We start from the raw sequence: 6,760 nt of genomic DNA, 5'->3' as shown, positions 1-6,760 counted from the left end.
AGGATCAGACTAAGACACCGGCAAGGGGTCGTGGTGGCCCCCATCACCCACAGAGTCTGAGCCCAGGCATTTCTAACACATAGGGAGCAGTGAGCTGCTGCTCTTTCACATTTCGCAGGTATGTAGAGAACTATTTTTAGGCCAACACGCAGGAGTGAGAAGTTGATACATGCTCACATTTTGCAAGATCCTAACTATTCCTTTCAGTTTAATCTTTTTTTTTTTTTTTTTTTTTTGCATGCAGTCTGTGCTTCGGTAAACCCGGATCCGTTGTACATGATTCTGAAGTTTCAAGTCAGCTTATTAAGCCCAGGAGCTGCACTCACAGCCTCAGCTCAGTGTGTGGTTTCTGCGCTTACTGTCTTTCAGGAAAAGTTTTTTAAAAACTTTCCTCCTCAGCCGTCTCAGACTCAGACTCCACAATACACATTCCCCCAGGAGAAAAGCTGCTTAGCGGCCTCTTGTCCCTCAGCCTGAAAGTCAGTGTCTGCCTAGCCCAGAAGTATTTTCCACTAGTTCTCTTTTACTTTTATACTAGTTTATGGTTTGCATGAACCTCACAGCATTCCCAGAGGCACTGTAACAAGCAGTGTCTCTCTCAAACCTGAAGAATTGCTATCTTGAAAATCTCAGTGGTAAGACTTCGTGGGGAAAAGATGGAAGCCTGGGGGAATCAAGATATTCAGTGAACCCATGAGAGCACTTAGAATTTTTTTTTTTTACATTTGTATCAGTTGGATGCTTTCAACTGCAAGTAACATAAAACTAACAGTGACTTATACCTCATGACTTTTATTACTGAAGTCTAGAAATAGGTGATTCTCAGGATTGGTTGGCAGCTTAACCCTTCATCTTTTCACTTTTACCTTCCTCTGTGTGTTAGCCCCCAACTTCACCCTTGGGATTGCCTGATCACAATGTGGCTGCCACAGCTCCAGGCATCACATCCTCACACAGCAGCATCCAAAGCAAAAAGAGATGCACAAAAAGGGCTCTTCTCATATGTCTGTCTCTTTTTAATCGGGGGGAAAGATCTTCCACCTTTCCCACAGAAATCCTCTTATGTCTCATAGGCCAGGACTAGGTCACATGGTAGCAAGAGGTTGCAAAAGGGAATGTTTAACTGTTTCAGCCCCTCTGGTAGGAGGCCGGCAAGGAAGAAGGAGTCTGGAAATGGTTGTTGATTGGCATTCAACAGTGTTGGTTACAATGTTCGTGAAAATAAAACACAGGCTACAGACTAAACAGAGCTATATACTAGCTTGATCTGAAATTTGAGTGGTTCCAGGAAGTGCAAAAAGTAAGTCTACATTTGGTAGAATTCGAGGTCGAGAAGGGATGTCTGGGCACAGTCGGTGGCCCTCAGTCTTGTTCAGGGTGGGTGGACCTAGAAGGCATCGTGTTCTCTACTGAACAATATGTTCTTTGTGAAATGCTGCAAATTACTGACATATCTACTTGCTTCCTACAACCCAGGAGAGGTGTACCTGCAGAAGGTCTGCTTCTGATGCATGTATGCAATTAAATCAAAAAGTCAGGGGTTCATGGAAAAACAATGTAGCTGTTGAACCAAGCATGGCCAGTGAGATCTGGGTTTTCTGCATTAATATTTATGTGAATGCCTTTGCTTGGCTATGAACACCAGCAAGTGGTAGAAGGCAAATCAGTAGCAAGTCCACAAAGTTTAAGGAAACTCTAAGAGAAAAAGTGAAAGATGGAGAAAAGTCTATTAACTTCTTCCTGCCAATTAATAAAACCATGATTATTTTGTTTGGACAGCACAATATCTTGGTCTGGTTGCTAAAAACCAGTTTTTACAGGCAGATAAGTTTCACAACCACTAATATGATGAGTCAGGAGTCCTGGGCTTAGCCCCCTTACCAGCCTTACCACTTGCTTCTCGGGAAGCCATTTAACCTTGCCAATCCTGAGTGCCACATTTCTAAAATAATAATAACAGCAATAATAATGGGAATAATTATAGAGCATTTGTTTACTGTCTTACACTATAGCCTTTACATGCTCACTGAATCTTCATCGCATCCCTAGGAAGTACGAACTGTAATGATCTCTATTTTACAGATGAGGAAATGAAGGCAGAGAGAGTTGAAATAACTTGCCCGAGAGTACCCAGCTACCAAGCGGTGACTCCAGATTCAAACCCAAGGGTTCTGACTCCAAAGAATAGAGACCCTGCCCAACTGAGAGCACTTGGTAAGGATCAATGAGGCCAAACATGTGAACATGTTTTGTAAACTGTAAACCCATACATGCATGGAAACATAATGTAGTCCATGTGTAATAACTGGAATCCTACTCACACTACCACTCAAACAAGTCCATTTCCCTTAGCTTGCTCCCTAGCAGCCACCCCAGAGCACCAACACAGATGATGCAGTATCCCAGCAAAAGAACATAATCCTCTGAATGGCTGCTGTATAGATTAGAGTAGGTATTAGAGGAATATAGAGGACCTAGTGGAAATAAGTGTTATACCACAGCAGCCCTTCATGTAAATCCCAGGGTGATGGTGACTGTTCACATTTTTCTTTGGAGGTCTTCCTATAAAAGGATCGGTGCTGGCATGGAGCCCACTGTCCAAGCCTTAGATTCATCTAAAAGTTTAGGCCTTAACTAATTCCTTACTGCTTAGTTCTGCACCCTTCTTTCTGTGACACGATCATTAACTAGGATATTTCACTCTTAATCAACCAAGTCAACCATCTGCAGCACTTTTCAAAAATTTCAGCCGCTTTTCAGGTTTCCCAGGAAGCTGGGCTACCCAAATCCTGACGAAGCCCTTGGGAACGCTCACATCCCTTCCAAATTCTGCTTTATTTGTGTAAAACCTTTCTTGCCTCCTCTCAGCTTTCCATGGAAACCTTGTGTCTCGTGCTCTTCTCAAGCAAAGCAAGACTTCAGATCTCAAGGAGGTGGGAGGAAGAGTAGGCACACAGGGCACACCATGCTTCCACCCCAAATGTTTGTATAAATTATACACACACACACACAACTGCACGAGAATAGACACACAGAGCACACCATGCTTTCACCCCAAATGTTGGTATATATTATCCACACACATACACAACTGCACAAGAATAGGCAACTCCACAGAGACAGAAAGGGGACTGATAGTTGCCTGGGGCTGGGAGGTGTGGGAAAATGAAGAGTGAAAGCTAATTCTACTATTTCTACAGGGTTTCTTTTTGGAGTGATGAAAATATTCTAAAAACCAATTTGGGTTATGGTTGTACAACTTGGTGAATGTAATGAGAACCACTGGATGGCATATTTTAAATGGGTAAATTTTACATTGAACTCTATCTCAATAAAGCTGTTTTAAAAAAAAAAATGTCCACTCTACACCTCCAGTTTACAGATGAAGCCTGAGAATTGTACATTCGACTGCACGGGTCACACAGCAGTGACCGGGGACCCAGGCTGGGATCTGAGGGGCCAGCTCCTCCAGTGGCCCCGTGACTCCTGACTAGTCTCCCGAGATGATGCTTTGGTAGCTGTTAAATCCTAAATTACTTTTTATTAGGGTTCAGTGAGGACTAAATGACATAACCTAGTCGTCCACCTTATGTTGGCAGCGTTTTATGAGGGGCAGAGTCGACTCCTGATCAGCAAAGGGAGAGAATCAGAACTCGTCCATTTATGAGTTTGTCTCTCCAAAGACACCGTAGGCCCCCCGCCCCGGGGCAGAGTCGGGACTTGCTCCTCTCTCATCCCCAGTGGCCAGCAAGATGCGTGTGGCAGCCAGGGTGGGGCGCGAGGGGACAGAGGCCTCTTCTAGGGAGCGAGTCAGCATGGGGCCAGAAGGGGCGCTGTAAAAGGCAGCAAAGCCCAGAGGTCAGCCATCCCAGGACCCCCATCTCCCCACTCTGAGTGGACTTTGGTGATTCATCCCCATGCCCCCAACTTGGACTTACCCAGGCCTGGGTAGGCAGGTAACTGTGTTTCACAATTCCCCAGCTGTGGACCGGCTTCTTAGGCTCCGCTTTCCTCCGAGAGATGCCCATCCCCCTCCTCCCCTCCCCGTCCTCCCCTCCCCCTCCCCTCCCCCTCATCTCCCCCTCATCCTCCTGTCTCAGGCAGCGGCATCCAGGTGGTCCTGTGAGGGAGGGTGTGAGGACCTCCACGGAGAGCCAGGAGGCTGGGCGTGCTGGTCTGGGCACTGCAGAATCACTTTGAGCTTTAGTTTCTTTGTGCATAAAATAAGGAGGGTGAACCTGGTGCTTTTATTGTCCTTTCCAGACCGTAACTCTGGTTCTAAAGCACTTCAGTCTTGGAATGCAGGCACCCCAGGACCCAGGACTCATGGAACAATAAAATGTAAGTGTTTAAGGAAGAGACCTTCCATTAAAGAGTACCCATTACAAACACTAAAAGTAACATAGGATAGCAAAAAGGGGAGCATTTTTCTTCTTTTTTCAACTCTAACTCATTCTCATTTACCGCCAACATTGCCCTGAATCTCTATCATTCTTTGTTAAAACTTACCGCCTCCAAGAAGCTGCCTGGATCAACTCCACTGCTGTCTGTGTTCCTCCCTGTGGCTTGGTTAGGAACGTGGCCTCCAGAGCCAGGCTGCTGCGGTTTGAATCCTGTGTGACCTTGGGCAAATGACTTAAGGGAGTGCCTCAGTTTCCTTCTCAGTAAAAAGGGATAATAACAGAACCTACTTCACAGGGCCATCGTGAGGATTCAATTAGTTTATGTATCAATACATAAGCACCCACTACCTATAAACAATTTGTGTTAGCACAGAATTGAGCGTATTTTCCACATGTTGACATGTTTTATAGTTGCTTCCAAACATCTTTGGAAGAACTGTCCTCTAACTGATGTAAAAATTCTGATGGAGGACTTTCTCCTAATTTGAAACAGATTGCTCTGGGAAGCAGCAGGCATTTACCAAAGACTCTGTGTGTGCAGGGCATTATTTTGGCACTGGGAAAGGACACCAGTTAGAGAACAAAGTCCTCCATCAGAATTTTTATCAAGGATGGTCCGCCCTTATTGTCAACTCGGATGTTTGTTGGAGACTTGTCACCTTCTTGTTTGCCTTGTTCCTCTGAAGCCTTGTTTCATATTTGGCCTGAAAATGTCCTGTAGCTGCGCCAGCCTGGTGCCTCGGGACTGCTCTGTACTGGGCTTCAGATTACAGGTTAAAAACCTGCTCACTCTCTGAGGGGGACCAGAGGAGGCAGGAATACAGTGGGAGTGGACGGGGTGGTGGGCTAGAGGGGAGAGCCCCCCGCAAATGTTGGCATCCACGGAGGGGGCACGGGGCCCAGGGATCCCCAAGGTTATAAAAATCCTGAATTCGTGTCATGGCTCATGCGTCTTTGCAAAGGTCTGCTGCTGCTACGTTTTCGCAGCATTGACCACTAGAATCCTGCAGATTGTTCCTTTTGTGATTATAAACTGTCTCTGGAGTAGCATGATGTGGGCGGCTGCAGTTTATAGAACTACTTGGACGACTCGGCCTACTCCTCAAAGGAACGCTCGCTTTACAGTCTTCCAGGCTCTTTCTTGCAAAACAACATGATATGTCAGTCTGTTTGGGAGGAAAGGAGAAGAGAAAGGGCATCTTCCAACTTAGGGACATGAAGAAATACCGGAGCACAGGCCAGCCCTGAATAGAATTCAGCAGGAACTCTCTTTTATGCATCTCCCTCTCTGCTCTCTGGGCCTTTTCCTCATCCCATGGTCTCCATTCTTCTGTCAGACGCCCACTCCCTTCATGTATTCTCAAGACCCTAACCCACCAAAACCAAACCTTAAACCCCTCTACTCTCAGGAAAAGTGCAAATCTCACCCTTTCATGGCTTCATTATAAGGGTGGGCTTTGACAAAAAACCAAGAGACCTGGGTTCGAATCCTCGCTCTTCTGCTTCCTAGTTGTCTAAACTATTGCAAATTGCCTGACCTCTCCTATGTACAATACAGGTCAAAACATTCACCGTACGTGGTAGTGTGTTTTCAGCTGCAAGTAGCCAAAAAGCAAACTCAAGTAGGTTTAACCAAAAGGAGATATATTGACCCACATAATCGGAAGTTCAGAGGTGGGACAGGCTGACTGAACCCTGGTGTCAGGGGCCCAGGTTTCTTCTGCATCTCTGCCTTCCATCCTCAGTGTCAGCTGCACCTTAAGACTGGCTTCTTTCACAATCAGGGTGGCTGCCAGCAGGATAGAGAGGGCAATGCCCTCGACCAAGAACTGATAACTGATACCAAGGGAATGCTATGTGCTGATTGGTTTAGGCCTGGGTTCTTAAACCAATTACCAGCAAGGTAGGGACATGATTACCATGATTGGTATACATAACCAGTGGTTCTCAAACTTGAGCATCGTCAGAATTACCTGAGGATTTATTAAACTACAGAAACTCAGTGCCAGAGTTTCTGATTCAATAGGTCCAGAGAAGAGCCTGAGAATTTGCCTTTCTGACAAGTTCTGAGATAACACTGAAGCTGCTGGACCTCTCTTTGAGAACCACTAACATAGACTAATCAGGGCTACCCCTGGACTGGGGTCAGTTCTTCAAATTGCACAGTGAAGAAAGAGCGAAATGGATGTTACAGAGTTAACTGTGATATTCAAAATCTTGTGGAGTAAATGCGGAGATTGTTACAGTAATCTATTGCTGTGTAACAAAATGCTCCAAAATGTAGTGGTTTAAAACACCAATTTATTACTATTTCTAATAGTTCTGTGGATTGGCTGGGCTCAGCTGGGCAATTGTCA

The sequence above is a fragment of the Tursiops truncatus genome, chromosome 10 (genome assembly GCF_011762595.2).
Source record: "Tursiops truncatus isolate mTurTru1 chromosome 10, mTurTru1.mat.Y, whole genome shotgun sequence".
Taxonomy (NCBI): domain Eukaryota; kingdom Metazoa; phylum Chordata; class Mammalia; order Artiodactyla; family Delphinidae; genus Tursiops; species Tursiops truncatus.
This window is presented reverse-complemented; position numbering follows the sequence as displayed.